This window comes from Euwallacea fornicatus, chromosome 28 (assembly GCF_040115645.1).
Source record: "Euwallacea fornicatus isolate EFF26 chromosome 28, ASM4011564v1, whole genome shotgun sequence".
Classification (NCBI taxonomy): domain Eukaryota; kingdom Metazoa; phylum Arthropoda; class Insecta; order Coleoptera; family Curculionidae; genus Euwallacea; species Euwallacea fornicatus.
Window position 1 is genome coordinate 2715467 of NC_089568.1, and position 19023 is coordinate 2734489.

A 19023-nucleotide genomic window follows, 5' to 3' on the forward strand; every position below is an offset into this window, starting at 1 on the left:
ATCGCTGAGGTAGCCGAATTGTCGCGAGCGAAATCGCGCGCTCCTCGTTTGTTTCGTCACCCTTTCGTACCCCCGCGAGTGCGTTTCCTTCGCCCGGTTCTGGTTTAAACAAAAGAACGGCACATTTCCGCCGTGTAGCGATTGTTTGTGCCACTGACACCAAACAAAAGACGTTCGTAAGTGGATGCGGCACGTCGTCGGTGGCGGCTTCTTAAAATGCCCGGGGGTGGTTTTTAAAAAGCGGGAAGAGCGGAGTGGATAATTTTTCATCGATTTTGTGCAACGCGAGCTCCGCTGGGAACGCGGGCCCCGTTTTGCGGATTTTCCGCCGTGTAGTTTTGTTATCCCGTTCCCCGACTGTTTTGTGCTGGATAAATTGGGCTTTTCGGATTACGGATTAAGGTGCACCGTCTTTTATTGATTGGAAACCAATTGTTTCGGCGGTACGGTGCGAGGTTTTCCATTGTAGAGTGAAAATATGCCATTCATCAAAGGGTTGATTAAACGGGAAAATTCATTAGGGGGATTTAGAAGCTGAACATGTTTCGATTTTAGGAAAGGTCTGTGGAGTTAATCGCAAACAATGTCGACATTAATGTCCGCCTCGTTAATAGAAACACAAGACAAGGGTTTTAAAAAATCGAAAAAAATTCACGTGTTTTGAGGAATTTTAGAAAATTTCAATTGTCGCGGTAGGCCCCGAGGTGTACTTAATTTGTAATTATGCATTTTAAAACTTCAACTTAAAGTTCCGATCCGAGAATAGCTGGAGAGAAAATTCAACTTTTTTCGATAATCTTGGGACGTCCCGGGGGGCAATTAGCTCAGGTAGTTTAATTTTTTAATTCGTTCAATTGCAAAAAAAAAACAAAATTTCAACAACTTATGATGAAAACTAAATTTTCGGTTTAAATTCCAGTACATCCTGTCGTAAGAATGAAAAAAGCTTCGTGTAAAGTTTTAGATTATTCTAGACGCCAGGAGCTCTTAGTGAACGCTTCGATTTGAAGTCAAATATGTATCACTAGTCAAATATTGGCATCTTCAATGTGGTGGTGTTTTAATCTGAGAAGAGATTCTGTCTTAAAAATTAGAAAAAAACTTCAACGTTAAGTTCAAAATGTTAAAACTGAGAAAAAACGCTACTAAAATATTGACACGTTTTGCGAAATTTTGACCAATTCTAGGCGGCCCGAGACGGTGCTGAACCGTTTTAATTTGAAGAGAAAAGTTCTGCGAAATACTTCAAATTCATCTCTCGATTTTATACATGCCAAGTCTGGTTATAATCGTAATCAAAACACAACAAATGATTCGCCTTTTCAATTAGGAAAGCGATCTGTTGTATCTCTTTGACATTAAAAATTAAGAACCTCAATCAGAAAATTGTAAACATAATTCACACTCAATTGTTCGTGTTCAACAGCCTGGCCTGAGGCCAAACCGCAAGCCAAAAATAACATTACAAGGTACATTTTCCAAATGTCAGTCATTGCGCGATTTGTCACGCCTTTAAAGATGAATGTAGTAGATAATTATCTCTTTTGTTGTTACTTCGGTTGTCGTTAGTTTGGTTTTTAAATCGTTAATAATTTGCGAAGTTGTGGTTTGTCCCAAATTGGTAATTTGGGAGGTCGCAACTCGCCAAACTTGGGGCAAACAAAGCCATTAACTAAAAAAAGATGATTATGTCAGGAATTTATGTGTCACTGAAGTTGTACGATGTTCTCTTCTAACTTTGTGTATTTGGAACTTGATACGTGTATGAATATGATCAAAGGGAAATTCTTGAAAATTACTCCCATTTTCTAACTTTACATCCTGGAAAAGCGCATGCGCAGTCTTGCCATCAACCGATCCCTTTTTGAAAACTTCTGAAGTAATGTAATTTTGGAGAAGTAGCTAAAACTGCCCATGCATTTGGCAATTTCTCCCAGCTTGCGACTCCAAGTTTGCAATTCTTGCAACTGAACCTGCAGCACCTAATACGGGCGTAAATCACATTAAATCTACTGTAAAACGTTCAACATTATAAAAGCCCACTGATAATTCTGCTGGCAAATTACATAAAAGATTTACTGGATATTGCTTTGAATCCGCTCCAGCTGACATTAAATCTAGGTCTAGTCATAAGTCTGCTTTGAAACAATCTAAATTTGCTTTTGAGTTACATATACTAAATGTATTTTAAATTACGTCGGATCTGTCATATCATGCTTCACGTCTACTGTAAATCAGTTCTAAAATTCGCAAACGTTCAACCTATTTTAAATGTGGTTTAGAGAAAATTTACGAGGATAGTCTCAGAAGTATCCCGACCAAACGCTTAAAGCAAAAAAAAATGGAAGAATTTCATTATTTCTCAACATAGTCTCCTTTGAGATTGACACACTTTTCCCAAAGTTATTTTATGGCTTCCGTACCCCGTTTATAATAAAAAAAAAGCTTTGAGTGTTTCAAAATAGGCAAAAATTTCTTCATTTTTGTAAAATAGAAAATTATCAGAGGGGGCTAAATCTGGCCAATATGGAGGGTGAAGCTATAGTTCGATACCAAATTGATGGATTTTCGCCATCTCGATGATGGAAGTGTGGTCTTGTGCGTTGTCTTGATGGAACAAGACTTTCTTTTCCGCCAAATGCGGACGCTTTTTCCTAATTTCTCCGCTTAAATTCTGCAATAAATGTGTATAGCATTATCCGTGTATTGTTTTTCTTTTAGGTAAACAGTCAACAAAAATTATGCCACGTTCATCCCAAAATACCGATGTCATTCCGTTTCCAACAGATGGAACGCTTTTTGCTCTCCTTGGTGGAGCCGATTGTACCCATTGAGTCCATTGTTTTGACTACACTTTCGTCTCAGGCGTGAAACTATGGATCCATATTTGATCCGTCATTACGAATCCATTCAAAAACTCGGTTTTATTCCTGCGAAACTTTGCCAAACACTTCCTTGAAACATCCTCACGGCGCTGTTTTTGTTTATCTTGCGCATAGCATTCTTATATACAATTTCTTTGTCAAAAGGCGATATGTAGTACTTTTTGACATGCCTATGATGTCTGCTATCTCGCTCAATTTTAGCCTACGGTCTTCTGGTAGACTTTTGTGAATTTTTAGCACAATTTCTGGAGTAGGCACCTGATTCGGTTGACCACTGCGATGGTTGTCTTGGCAGCTGGTACGACCGCGTTTAAACTTTGCCGTCCAACATTTTACAGTTGTTAACGAAGGATCAGATTCCTCCAGAGCAGAATTTAACTCTGCTTTGATGTTGAATGGACTAATACCTTTCAGATGAAAGTATTGAATAGCGAAAAAATCGTCATCTATATGTCAGGTTGGGTATTTCTGAGGCTATCCCCGTATCGTGTAGTTTCCAAATTTGTCATTAAATTTGCCTTGAAAATAGTCCGCCAGCACGTTATAAGTTTAGTAAGCCACAGTGACTCTCCGTTAAATCTACTTGAGATTAATTTAAATTTGCTGTAAAATCGAGTCTAACAGATTTTAAAAAGTTTCTATAACTTTCGTTCAACGTGATATAATCGTGTCAAACCGCTATTCTAATGATCATTTGTATTAGAATTATAACAGTGGTTCAATATTTAGAAAGCATTTTAGTGAAAACCATTAGAACATTGATGCTAATTATTAGCAACATTTATTTTTGAGTTCATGTGAGAAGCGCTAATAAATGTTCAATAGTTAAGAAATTTCTCTTTGGATTCGATTTTTTCACGGGAATCTTAGAAAATGTGAGAATTATGCTGACGTGGTACAGGAAGGACACACTACATGTACATGCATATATTGGACATTATCCTTTATGTCACGTTTTCTTCCTGGAATGGATTTTTTTACACTTCTATGTATCTCTCTTTGTCGACTTTTCCTTGCTTGTCGGCAAATTTTCTTGCATACCTGTTTTTTTGGAGGTCGGATTTGTTCCTACTTTTCTTGATATTTTTTTAAATTTAGCGCTTGTCGTATTTTCTTTTTCTGTCCAGATCTTTTTAAAATTTCATGTCTTTTCTGACTTGACCTTCGTCGGATTTCCCATTTTATTAAGTCTGGCACCGGCTAGTGATGTTCTTTCTTCTCCCCCCGATTTGGTGCTTGCCAATCCCTTATCCCCTTATGTAACCCTCTTCTCGTTTTTGTCCACACTCTCGTCATCACTGACATTTTGGCACAAAAGAACGTGGATGTAGAGTGGCGTTAATAAGCGTCGACTGCCAAATTTCATCATTGCAGATCTGAAACTTAATTAAAATTCGGCCGTTCATAATCAATTAATTAATTTCGCTCGACGACTTCGGACAAGTTCCGGGTATTTTCTCGCCCAACCGCGAACCGTCCATTAATTAAGTCGACTCCTGATTACCATTAAAACAACATATTTCATGCCGTTGTTGGTTATCTAATCATCTAATAGACCAACATCGAAAGTTGAAATATTGCCGCGAGATTTGCTTTTACAATGGCCCGATGATTTTTATGGCCGGCCGTAAATATGTTCTTTTTGGCGGCATGCCAAAAATGAAGTTCTATAGGAATTCGTTTGTCTTTTAGTGGGTAATTTCATTAGACAAATAATGAATTATGCAGTATGGTTGAATTTTGAATTTAACTCTAATCTGTCAACCAGGTTTTACACATCCAGAATGGACTGGTGAATTTCCGTCATAATCACGCAATTCAAGTAGATAACGCAGGGCATGCAACGAAAATGCTCACTGACAGATGACAGTTGCTGCAACTAACCTGAGTCACGTCATCAGAAACGTAGCGATGAGCGCCGGTCGAAAATGCCAAGATTGCGGTTTTTAATCTTGTCATTGACGTACAGTTCTTGCATGACAGTTGAAGCGTCATCGGCTGATTCTTTCCCCTCGTTGTCACGTGTCGGTATTAACTCAAGGTTATAGAGGCGTGACGTGACTATACCAGTAACAAATTAATTGATCATTGCGACTATTACAGCACGAGGTCGTAAATAGGCGATATGGCCTATTAAAGGGTGAAAAATAGTAGAGTAAAAGTAAAAACGGGCCTTTATTCGAGAAACGATTTGGATCACGCGAGCTCTTCTTATTATTGGCGTCTTCATTTTTATGTCGTTTCGGCGTCGTAACGCGATTATCGCCGGGAAAAAACGACTCATTATTCGGCCGAGATCGTAAAAATAATGTCTTCCCATAAAAACGGAGCTCGTTCGATTTTATTTTGACATAATCGCGTTAATAAATTTGTGCTGTCAGTTCGTAAAATCGATTTTATGGGCAGTTGGCCAGACCGATAATAGGTGTTTTTGGAGTGCATGGTTAGGATAAATTCAGTGCTCATGGGGGGACACTAAAATATAATAAAATACATGCTTGACATTAATTTGTTATAAAGTAAACTGATGCAATATCACACTATATCGTATTAAAAAAAAAATAATAATAAAAAAAACCCGCTCCGTCTACAATGATTTATAGACTAAATTATAATATTCATTGTGTGGTTTTTTTCCAAGCGCCAAGTTTCCATTTGTTCGGGTTTTTTCAATGGAAAGTGGCACGAAGTTCAGGGCCAAACAAACGGTGTCTGTGTCGGCGATGACCGGACACATTCCGTCCATTAAATGACCTGAAAAGGATCTTTTGTTTCGCCTTTATGCAAAATTAAATTATACAAAACCTGGCATATAATTGACCGAGCCATAAAAATCGGTCCTGGAAAAAAACGTGCAAATCATGTTGCGGGAATTTTTAAATGGCATAATAATTACGCTGGGTTATTCACAGCCCATTAAAGCAATCCTTCCCTCTATTATGGTGCAATTTTCTTAATTAACTTGTTTATCACTGCGTCTAATTGATTTTTTATTACTCGTTTTTATTTTTTCTCTCGACCTACGAACACGCTTATTAGAGTATGTCATTATTCAACGCGATTATCTTGAAATATTGACACAGCTTCTTCGTAAAACACTTCGGGACAATGGAAAACGGCTTAAGCCGGGCCAACTGTTACTCCTTTAATCCTCCTAATTCTTTGATCCGCTTTTCTCCAGTCCGGGCGCGTTTTGTTCACTTTAATCCTATTAAATGCCGATTATTCTCGAACCGCTTAAAACACTACTCGACACAAAAACTTCTTCTGTTATGGACGTCTTAAGAAAAAGCCGAAAGCCGACATACAAATCGGATAAATCCATTGAGTTTAAAAAACAGCAAGGAATATTAGCCATTAGCTAGTAATTTTTAGCGAAGGCAATGCGGAGACTACGCCAGTGGAAGTTTTTCTGTAGAGATGGCAAAATTGGGAGCGTATCTCTGTTCTTCAAGTTTTTAACTCGAGCCTCGACTCATAACTTCCTATTATTAGTCACTTGTTGTTTTACCTTTTATGTGTGCGAATTATTTCCATTAAATAGGAAAAAAGATTACCGCTATGTGGACCTACTCTAAATCACGTTGATTGAAATGATCAAAAAGCCTAATTTTTGGTCTATTCAAAATTACGTTAAATCTTGGTAGAACCACGTTGAATTTTGTGGAAATAATTTTTTTTCAAATCGCGTTCCATGTACTCAACTTACTTCAAATCAAGTTTGATTTTATTTAAGTCGTGGTAGATGTACTAGAAAAGGTTATAAATCGATTTTTCTCTTAGCCAATAAGTGTCAGTAAAAATAGTAAATTATCTTCATAAAAGCCAAAAATGCTATTAACTACGTGAAAGGATATTGAAACAGATTAGTAATTAAACGGTTTATGAAGAAAATAATAGTAAAATCCGGAAGACTTTGCGGGTATATTGGTAGATTCTAGAGGTATTTACCTTGGTTTAATTTAACTTATAACCACTTAAAATGGTTAATGGTTGATAATTGGCTTACTAATATTTTTTACTTCGCGTAATTTCATTTAGTCATGGAATACAGACATGATTTAACCATGTTCAAACCGGGGTCTGCCCTGGTTAATTTAGAGTTATTAAATGATCTAAAATACGTGATTAGATCGAGGGGATTCTGATTTACCCATAATGATAAAAATACTTTAGTTTTCTTTTCCAGCCCAAACCGGTACTTTCTTCACGCAATCTAATATATTATTGCTTCACTTGGGGATTTAATTACACATCAACTCTAGATGATTAATAGTTATACAAGAAAGGATTTACGCCTATGAATTAGCCGACGTATAGTTAATACTTTTAGATCTCAATCTCCAGAATACATCACTCATTATATAACAAAAAAAAAGATCGATACTTTAATGGTTTGGGTTCGAACAGGTCGAATTAGGTATAAAATTGTGAAGAGCCTCCACGGACACACGTTTCTTTTCCAACGGAGTATGTAATAAGTTTGTATTTTTTCGCGTAATTCAAAGGAGCTTGAAATAAGTTTCGAGCTCTTTTTGACGAGAAATTTTTAATTTTCACTACCGACTATTTCTGTACGTTAAACAACATAAAAGCAGAAAAAAATGCTTATTAAGTATTTGAATTCACGACCACATAGGAAGCCATCAATTTGTCAGAGGCATTTTGAAATGAAAATTGATATTCACAACTCGAACGGTCGTTTTATTAACTTTGGCAAAGCCGACAATGACGGTGATTGAAATTTTTGCTCGGACATGTGATGACCAGCACATAGGGCGATACAGCGTATGAATAATGCATAAAATAGCGGTCCTACTCATCTCTTCAAAAAAAAAAAAAAAAAAAAAAAAAAAAAAAAAAATGCGAAAAATACTTTCATTATAAAAAAACTCAAAAAAGGGAACTAATACCACTTTATCTGTCCAATAAATATTCATGAAAGTAAAACGTAATTATACGATTTAATTAATTAAACGCCACATTATATTATTTAATTACCCATTAATATTTTTATAGGCGGCAATAATTAAGGGATCATGCACCGCACTGCATAATTAGTATTTCGATCACAATTTCGATTCGGCTAATTGGGTCGAATCAATCCCCTGTAATTACTTATTTATCCGTCGAGTTGGTTATTTGGGTTGGGTTGAATTAATGCCACATGAAGATTATTACTAGTAATTTCGTTATAAATTATGACCACAGACAGCGTTTCGAAACTAGTCCATCGGCGAATTTATCAGATGATTCAAAATGTAAAAAACATTTTTTATTTTCTATTAGTTAGTTTGTTGTAGAAATGTTTAACGACGTTGAATATAATTTCTTCACACATGTAAATATTGAAATAATTATTTCGCGAGAGCACTCTCCATGTTTACCTAACCTCCATGAATTTACGGGTTTTTATATATATATAAACATTAATACTATGCCTTTCGAACGTATTTATTTTGTTTATTCAACATAAAGTCGGATTTATATTACATGTAATTCGGAATGTAAATTTCGCAATTTCTCGTTAATGCTTCGGCAATAAAAGCGGGCTTTATCGTTCCGGAAAACCGGATAAATTCCGTTGTAGGAAATTAGTAGGGAATTATTTGGGTATTTATCAGAACGTTAAAAACATTTTTAAAATTGCCGTAATTGGATTTATTTAGATTTGGTTTAACGTTTGTTTTTGGTGGTTATTTAATTGGGAGTTTGAAGTAAGGAAAAAAGTCATTGATAAAGGAATTTGCGAGTATGACGTGTGGAGTTCGGAGTAAAAATTTTCGGAATATCGAAGAGTGCAGCGGAGCAAGGAGCAAAATCACTTTTTAACTTTTTCAGATGTGTAAATGCAAATTTTAACCATAAGAACGCTGCATTTTCGCCCATGTAGGTGCATTTCACGGTTAAAAAAAATTCAAACGGCCGGATATTAACAATATCCCAAACTTATGTTTCATTCTGTGTGGTTTTTCAAGGAAGCCATTTTGTGAAACTATCGGTCGTGTATTCGGATAAGAACGCCGAGAACGTTAAAAAACGATGCAGTCGGCGCTTTTAAGTAGGTATCTCCGATAACGGTTAAAGGTTATTACGTAATTAATATCGATTTTCGTTAATTCTATTTCGAGCGGGGAAACTTTCAATTAGATTAACACATATGAAAATTCCGATTTTCTCTGAGTTTTATAACCTAATAAACTGATCGCGTGCTTAAAGCGGCCCTTATTATAAGCGTCCAAAATTAAAATACACACACTAAAGTAATAATTTTTATATCACCCGGTCGGGTACCTGCCCGTAGAACTAGAAAATTACATGATGCCATAAACATGCAACGGTAATAACACACCGGAGTTATTATGAAAAACGTAATATATCAGACGGTAAATTGCCTGCATTTTTTTAGACGTTTTGCCTTACAAATTGGCAGCCTTGCCGTTACTTACGACTCGCCAGATATCGAATAATATGATTACCGGTAATTAGTACTACAGGTAGTACGCTGCGGGGTTCATTTTCGAGTTTCGACATACTAAACGGTCGATAAAGACGGGTTTTAGTTTGATTTGTGCAGGAAAACAACTGTTATAATTAGCCAATTTTAATAACGGGCAATACAGAAGTTCCCGTCGGGATTAATTAATAACTCGTTCACCAGAAAGAAACACAATAATCCTTTTATCTCACAAACCGCAAGACCGTTGTTAGTTTTTGTGGTTGATGTTTAACTAGCCGAGCAGTGATTGGCAGCTTTTTGGAGAGGCAAGAAGTCGATTAACTCACCTCAGAACAAGTGACAAGAAAGCAGTGAGCAAATACGAAAAATCACTCCCTTACCGCTTAATTTAATCGAATAGTTCTGCCTGAAATAACCAAATTTTAAAAAGAACCGGCCCCCTTCGGGGTCCCAGTCAATTAAACGTTGGAGTGGGTGAGTTCGAGAGGCGTGACTTATGCGTGAACGCGATGCGCAATTATCTACGTCTTGTCGGCCGATCAGACATTGACCAATTAAAGCTGGGGGGGCTATCTTAGGTTAGGAGACGCGGCTGATGATTGATGAGCTTTTGATTGTCAAATATCCAAGAATGACTACGAAGCGAAACTCGTTTATTTTCTCGTATTGAGTTGGAAATAGGGCAAAAAGGTTGTTTATACAATAACGCAACTTCCTGATACCGATCAATCTTATCCTGTCGCGGGCGAGAATTAATTGGGCGCGGCAAAAGGGCCGTCACATTTGTCGTGCTGGCTGCCGTGCCGCAACGTCGTATTTTTATCTTAATTTGTTACCGCCACGGCACCGCCGCCGGCGTTTATCTGCCCATAAAAACGACGCTGCCGTTCCTGTTCGCCAGGAATTTACACGTTTCTGTTGTTACGAGGAGGTCGTATATTATGTTACTTTCGACTTTCGACCTAATTGAGTTATAAAATTATTTATTCGAAGGGTTTTTATTAATTTTTTCGTTGTTTCTTGGACGTCACTGACTTTTTACAATCGCGAAGACACGGGTTTATTTAAAAGTTCCCAAATTTACATATTCGGTAAAAACAAAATGGGGGCACGTGTGGATTATAACAATTACAAATATGTAAATAGATCCAATCTTTGTTCGTGGCTCTCGTTTATTAAAAAGAAAAAAAAAACAGAACCGTACCACGTGGGGTCTAACACGAATAGAAATCGATTCCTAAGAGGAGAAGAAAATTTGGAAAATCTTGCATCTCCGCTTCAAAGCCCGAAACCAATAATTTCATAATAAATCGCCCTTTCCCAGGCAGGCGTTACGTTTCTTCAAAAACTCAAAACTTATGCCATTTTTCGGCTTAACAATAGTGATTATCAGCACATTTTTTGAGTGACAATAGTTGGTGAACAGCTATCAAAATAGCGATCATAGTGCGAGTGCAGGATACAGAAGACCGGGGGCAAAATGTCAGCCAGGAGAAGGAAAACAAGGAAAAAGAGGGTCATCAGGAAACGGTGGATACCCCATTGACATCCCCCACTGATGAATTGGTTGATGATGCTAATGTGCAGGTAAAAATTCCACGCCAAGTTGAATAATAAACGTATGAGATTCCTGTTTGAGTTGAGCTAATAATTCACTGTCCCGGAAATTTATGGTCTATGTTTTACGGATTCGTAGATAAAAACAAGTTTCCCAGATGTGGATATGCTATAGCGGAACTAAAAGTAATTTTAGAAAAGGGATTTTCTATTATAACATTCTTGATAACCGGTTTGCGAGTTCTGTGAGAACCATAAATTGAATAAAGTAACGTCTTTTGAAATAACCCCGTGTGACGACTACAAGCAAGTTATTACAATAAAGTGGTGTAGTAAACATCCCTATAAATACTTAAGCATCTAGCAAATTCAAAATCCCCGGCAGTTTGGAAAATCCCTTAAAAAGTTTCAAAATCCTGCAGTGGGGGATTTAAGAGTAAGTTTCCAGATGTTTTTCTTATTTTCGCGTTGGTTCTTGCCTTAAAATTAAAGATAAATGACGAATTTTTTCTCTCACATTGTGCCTTTTTTCAACTTTCGGCTTTCGTGACCACCTCAACTTTTGCGTTACTGGTTCTCGCTTGAAAACGATGTTCTGTTTCCAAATTTTCGATTTAATTTAAATCAATGTTTTTCAATGTACAGAAAGCCCTCACAGCGTTTAATATTCAATAATTCATCATATGTATTAATTGTGAAGTTTCACAATGTTTTGAGAATCAGCAATTTGACACGATTTTCGAATACACAGCGTTTGAAGGCCCGTGAACTTTCCTTTTTTTTCTGTTTGGTTTGTTGGCTGGTTCTTGATGGATGAAAGTGAAATAGCTTCTCTTGTAGCCATTCTTATTTGGAACCCCTCCTTAAGTAAAAACGGAGGAATCGTGCATGGCAATCGAGCGGTTGTTATAATATAAACTGTATTCATACTTCTGGAAAATTTGCTTTCCCGTACACGATTTTTCCGTTTTTATCTAAGGATTTGTCGATAAGATAGACTATAAGTAAACTATTTCACTCTTTATCTATCAAAAACTAGCCAACAAACGAAACGGCAGAAGAGAAGTGGAAAATTCACGTATCTTCAAAGGTTGGGATACGCCAAAGTTTTTTAGAATATTGTTTATGACACTCTGTAGGGTTGTCACCAATTTGAAATTTACCTTCATTAGCGCCAAACATGCACATCCCAATATATCCCATCCATGATTGGTGTTTTTTTATGAAACCACAAATATATTCGTGAAAGTCCGAAGGATTGTTAAATGAACGCCCTGTATTTTAAAGTTTAGGACTGTGTTATTAGTTCCCATATTTTTGTATAAAACTTAATAATTCCTCCTAATTGGATGCTTTCCGAAAAGCACCCCAATCCAATTTGAACCTAAATTGCAAAAACCTGCTTAAATGGAACATCCCTTCCCTTATCCACCCCCTCATAATGGTCCCATTGAAGTCGATTTCTTTGACATCAACGTTAGCTAATGGAGACATTCTCGTTAGAGCGGCCGTTTGTGCGAAGCATAATGGCGTCCCTTGAGGGCCATACGGGATCCGGGAATAAGCTACAAATATTGAAAAGAACTCTTTAAGGAAGTTTCATGGCAAGTCGGAAAGTTGGCCGTAGCTCCAAACGATCCTCTCGGAACGGGTCTTAACAGCGTTATTTCGGATATTATGGAGGCTTTATTGCCTGTTTTTGGGGGGATGTGTATTTGGCGTTTCATTACAAGATAAGTCTCTTTTAGGCTTTTTATTTTTATCGAAAGAGTATGTTTCCGGGATTCAAATCAAATTCGGATTCCGTGTGTGTACTATAAAAATTTGCCCGAGTGGAATATTTTAGCAGTTGAGCCGTGTAATCTGTCGGAAAATATCTCCGGGCTAAAAGGGAGATTTCATTTTCATACATTTGACGTATAAAAAGGAAACTCTCGGCGTAAAAAAGCAAATCTCTCCGAAATATGCTTACGCCGGGTCGTTTTTTCTTTTTTTCCAACATCGAAATCCACAAGGGGAGGGTTTTTCCTTATCCTCATGAATTCAGATGTCAAAATTGGGAATTTTTTTATATGCGTATGTTAAAGACTTACATTTTTCCTTATGGGTATGTTGCTCGTAAATGGAAGTACAAAACAGAAATCTATTTTTCATCTCTGAAAGAGAACGATTTCGATGAATCAAAGGTATCTAATCGGGCGTAAGAGAAATTTCTTCAACCCAGCAACAGTACAGTAAGCAATTTCAGGCGAAATGCCTTCGGGAAAATGTCACGGCATAACCATCAGAGTAATGGCAGACAAGACGGCCAGGGGTGGCCCAAAAATATTTCTCTTCAGCTCGCAAAAAATATATTTGTTAGAAATTGAAATTTAGTCACGAGCGAGATAAGAGAAACGATGGCAAAATGGCGCTCTACCCAATTTTATGTTTTTAATCCTGAAACCACGTCACTGGCCGCCCTTTTTCTGGTAATAACACGAGAACGAAATAACCGCCGGAAAAGTTCACTTTCTTTTCTCGTTCGAAACGAAAGAGTCTTCTTTTTATCGTTTATGTTATGGCCGATAGGATTCCGGTTCCCTGTGTCGCTGGAGAGTATTTTCCGCTCGATTAAAGCCGGAAACTGGCGACGAAATGTTCGACTTGGCAGTCTTATGGTCCCCGGAAAATCTAGAAACGAGCCCATTCATATTTAATGGGAATTGTGAGGAGGAAGGAGATGGTGAGGAGGATTTGTCGTTGGAAAGATGTCGCAAGTCTGAGGAATAGATATCTATCCGTTAGAGTGAATAGATAGAGGTCGCAAAATGTTGCTCAAGGACATCTAGAATTTGCTTCCAATAACATGAGAAAACACCTTTCCAGATGGTTTGTTACCAAATGCGCGGTGCAAAAGTTTCAAAATGGTTCCCAATTTTTGCTTTGCAGAACCTACGCTTAACAAAATATTTTGTTAATTTGGAAGAACACCAGCCTCGGGTCGAGTTATTAAATCATCGCTCAAGCTCGTTGCCGTCCGACCCGATCTTCCTATACAGGGTTATTCACCCAACTCGTTCATTAAAAATTTACTAGGAACGCAAACTGATGCGAATTTGAAAAGTTTAAATTGACTTAACTGCGACGTGTACCATTCTTTAAAAACATTACAATTTCCCATCACTTTCGGTTTGACCGGAAGTACCTGTCAACTTGCGTATTTTAAAGAGGACCCCCGGCACATCATCAATACGTTTAGATTCTGCGTAATGTTTCAAATGCGTTTTCTGCACGAGAGGAACGTAATTTTGGACAACCTTTATAATACTGAGACATATACACGTAGAAAAAGTGAACGATTAAGACCGTGCATTGACGTCCTGCAAAATATGACGATCACGTCTTTAACACCTCCGAAGATATGCGATTTTAAAATTTTATCATTACGGAGGCACGATTTTATTTCAAAGTCAAATATCTCAAAAACGATAAGGGCTGAGTATAGGGAATTATACAAAACGTGTGTCTAAACCATGAAAGGGATAGTACACGTCGTAGGTAACTGATTTTCGAATTTGTATCACTTTTAGATCCCACTAAACTTTTAATGAACCGATTGGGTAAACAACCCTGTGTATAAATTCACATAAGCGATTTGATTACGTGAGATTGTTATTACAGCGACAGTAATTGCTTCAGCGTTGATTGTTGAACACTAAAATGTTGCAGTATTCTGTAATATTATTTAATTAAAATACAGGTAACATATTTTTCAAAACATGCCAGCTAAATCTTGTTCCTCGATATAATGCAGAGATTAAACACCCGAAATGATCAGCTTCCGGGCCTATACGCCTCCATTACACTAATTCGACAACCTCCCGCTTTCCAGCCCAATGATCCGAGTCCCGGGGAATCCCTAACTGATTCCCACTCCGATCCGGGGGAGTGAAAACGGATTATCGGGTTCACCGACTGACACGAGATAACTCTAACTTGCAGAGGGATTAGGGTGCGGGTTTGTTCGCTCGATCCCGTCTATTTGTTTCTCTCTAACTCGACAAACAGATTGTTTCGGTCGGGAGGATAAACCTGTCGGAATTGCGTCAAAATTCATTTCGTACCAATTCTGATAAAATCAGACATTTGCATAAACGAGAGTGAAAAGAAGGGAACGATTACAGTAGCTGCAAGAAGGTCACCCCTAGTGCGCAAGAAACAAAGGAACATCTGTCGGGCAATGGCCGCCTCAGGGGGTAAAATGGACAGGTGCAAGGAGGGCGCGTGCCAGACACCTGATACCCCCGAGGGTGTCAGAAAAGGGGTTATTAATTTAGTGTCTCGCTCAGCATAATTGATGACTGCTCAGGGATTTATATTGAATTAACCATTTAGATCTGGGTAAATTAATGATCTGCCCCAGTTGGGCTCAATAGATACGAACCGAACTAATCAAAATCATAATCAACACCGAATCAGTTAATATCCAATTGGGTTGCGTATTAACTTCACGCATTTTAACTACGAGCTAATTTAATTAATTAAACAATGCGGGGTGATACTTCCCTTTAATCAACTCCCAACCCTCGTCAAGAGGTCCCGGGGGGGCCGTTTTGTTTGCCCGTTTCTTAGTCAACTGGGAATTTTCGATTGAGCATTGTAAAATGCGGGGGATCGGAAAAATAACCGTTCAATGGAGCGACAGGCCGGTTAAGGTTGGATGAATTAAAAGGCGATATGGATCTTGGGGAAATTAACTGCCACGCCCCCCGCTGCTTAGGCCGAGGCCCGAGGCTATTCAGGGGAGATTCATATCGGGTAATAGGAAGTTCGTGTATCGTACTAGTTCAAATAGGGGGATGTTACGATTTGGAAATCATTAATTTGAATTTAAAGATTGTTGTTAGGTTTCAGGTTTCTCAAATAATCAAGGGACAACATCAATTCATATGCTCGAAAACGAAATATGGACGCAGTTGCCTCGGCTTAATATTTTTCATTTAAAGAAAAAATCTGAACGTTGCAGCACACGATGACAGACCCATATTTTACACAGACATATTTTTTATTCGAAAAAGGCACTAAGGGAGTACTTCTGATAGGAAATGAAAGTTGTAATGTCGAGCATAGGTATAGGTTCGTAGTTTGGGCCGTTGTGCGAGCGTCATACGTGCGAATCGTATGCGTCAAATCATTTCGAGATCGTCATGAAATGTGACTAGTGGCGGCCCAAAAATCTTATGTTTTTCAATTAAAACAAACTAATGTCAAGAAATTTCTATGTTTTTACATTTCAAACGCCAAAACTCAAGTAACAACCGTTACTCTCCACTATCCCTGCTGCCAGAACGGCCACTTTCTGGATCACTTTCGTGAGTGTCAACTTTTTTAATTACTTCTGGAATTTCATCTAATACATGCTCGGTATTATATGACTCTCGGATTACTTCTAATGTATGTCTCATATTAGCTGACCATACTTCTGGTACGCGCTTTCGTAGTGCCTTTTCCCATGGGACAATTATTTTGTCACCATCATAGCGATCTATCTTCTCCAATATGAGTATTATAGTAACTTTTTGCATTTGCCCAAATTATTTCGATTGCATTAAATTGAAAGTGGTACGTAGGTAATCTAAACACGTCACGCACGTGCTCTTGCAGAAATGCATCGACCTTATTTATCCTTTAGTGGTTTTCTATTGCATCTGGCAATGTGTAAAATTGGGGATCAACTTTTCTTGCAACTATTTCAAAAATATAGGCATTCATATCACCATGTTAATCTGCCAACTGGAATTTGATGGAATAGCTTGGTGCCGCATTATCGACACAACTTTCACTTATACCAGCATGTAGCGCTATAAAACGTTTTCTTTCATATTCCTCTGGTGTTTGCGTGCACTTTTTAAAAACTCTCTTGCAATGCTTTCGTTTTGCCTCTTTTCGCAAACATCCATGTTTCATTTAAAAAACATCAATTATCTGGGCGTTCTTGAATTTTTAATAAATTTTTCGCTTTCGACAACACCTCGTTTGTTCTTTCCATTAAGGCTTTTCGGTTATCATCTTCTTTATATTGAAAACCTATGTTTAAAACGAGTTTTCTGATAGTCGCAATGCGGGCATCGAGAATTTGTGTTGCAGCGGGTTCTTCCTTCAAACTTCTTAATGTAACGTGCTTCTCTGAAAGTAATAAAATACGTTCGTTATAGTATTCCAAATCGCGTACCTTATGTTTAATAAAGCAATTCGCCTTAACACATAAGTTTATTAGACTTCCTTTGTGAATAGTCGGCATACAGGGCGTCCCATGTAAAGCTGCGAAAACGTTACATTGTATGAAAAAAAGTTTCATACCTCGAGGGCATTTTTTTTTCAAATGGCAACCCCGTATTTTTTTACAGATTCTTGCAGATTTTCAAAAAATGAATACCTTTCATTTGAATAATTTTTTTATTAGACGTTTTGCTGCAGTTATCCTGAATTTTTGTCCAATTTTTGAAGGTCTACAAGAATCTGTAAAAAATACGGTGTCGCCATTTGAAAAAAAATTACCGTAAAATGACGTTTTGACTAAAAGTCACTACCTTCATGATATGTCCCCCTCCGTACCGGACAACTTTCATTTAGACCTTTTTTCACACAACGTACCGTTTTTGAGTAATCTTAAATCGCTGCTTCAACTGGGACGCCCTGTATATCACATTGCGAGCCTCTTGTTTTTGGCTTTCCCGTAAATCACCGGCTTTTAATTTCAATCGAGGTCTTGATTTACCCGGAGTACTTAATAGTTCAATTCATTCCGAACGTATTTTAACGTTGGTACATGTGTGGATGCTAATTCCCAAAGCATTTGCAACCCGCTACAACATTGAAGATTAGAAATAAACTGGCAGGTATTTATAATATTACGATTTACCTGCTGAACAGCACTAATGGGTTTTAAAGGACCACCATTATCTCTCTCGGCAGTAAAATATTTCTGCAGTTTAGCTACAAATTCCCTCGCTTGCGAATTTAAACATTTGCCAGACATTTTAAGGTTAGAGATAATAAGAACCGATTTTTAAAATCTACCACTTATTAACCCTTTGGAGGCAGACTTTTGGAAAATGAAGAGTAATGGCGTTTGCACCCCGATTTCGCCTTATTTCGCATAAAACTTTAAGAATTCAACTTATCGATTTTTCGCAGTTTGGTTGTTTTTGATTTTGCAGCGATAACCACAAAGCTCGAGAGGGTTAAAAAAACCTGCTGTAACAAAGGCTGGTAAAGAATGAGAAGATAAAGAAGCATTAATTTATGAAGCAAACACCGGAAAAATAATATGAAAATCACGCAAACTGTTCATAATTATATGGAACATGGTGAAATCATTAACATATATTATCAGGACTCTGATCGTGGTAGAGTTGAAGGAAATAACCACGCCAAAGGCATACATTCGTACCACCATCTTTATTCAGCCTGTATACACTCCCATTATCCATTTTGTCTCATTAGCCTAGTTTTTACAAGACATGCGTAGTATATCTCTGTCGTTATTTGAATATTACGTTCCCTCCGCACACCCTAGACATATACGTGTTATCTAATTCATTACACACGCAAAGATCCAAACTATGAACTATATATTCATATCATCTATTCTATTTAAAATAACCTGAGGAATCACACCCTAAAATATTAGCACGACATGAAGAAACATCCTATATATGTATTTTACCTTTCAGCAACTTTATGCTTTGTGAACTATGTTGCTTCCCACCACCGAGCGAGTTGCATAAACATTGTTTTACTCATCTAATATGTGGTGTCACGGCAATTATGACAAAGTGAGGAAAAGTTACAGGAATATGTTAGGGGCACGATTTTTTTATATACAGGGTAGCTCGAGAAATGAGAAGACTCATTAAACTTTCATTTTCAGGATATACTGCTCCGAGACTCGGGCCAATTAATAAAATCTAAAAAACGTCAAGTTTTAGAAGTCGTTATCTCGAAAACTGTTAAAGATAAAAGAGCATAAAAAAGAATACCATTAAAGCAAATACAAATTCGGTGTAAAATATAAAAACATAAAAAAAATCCTTCACGAAACAATTCAGATACTTAAATGTTTACCTGACTTAAATG

At 37.4% G+C, this 19023-nt stretch overlaps 1 protein-coding gene across 8 annotated transcripts in view; it reads left to right on the forward strand.

The window, feature by feature from the left end:
• The window catches only part of LOC136347449 (autism susceptibility gene 2 protein homolog), a 101450-nt gene that overhangs the window by 44367 nt on the left and 38060 nt on the right, over window positions 1–19023 (forward strand). The window lies entirely within an intron of this gene.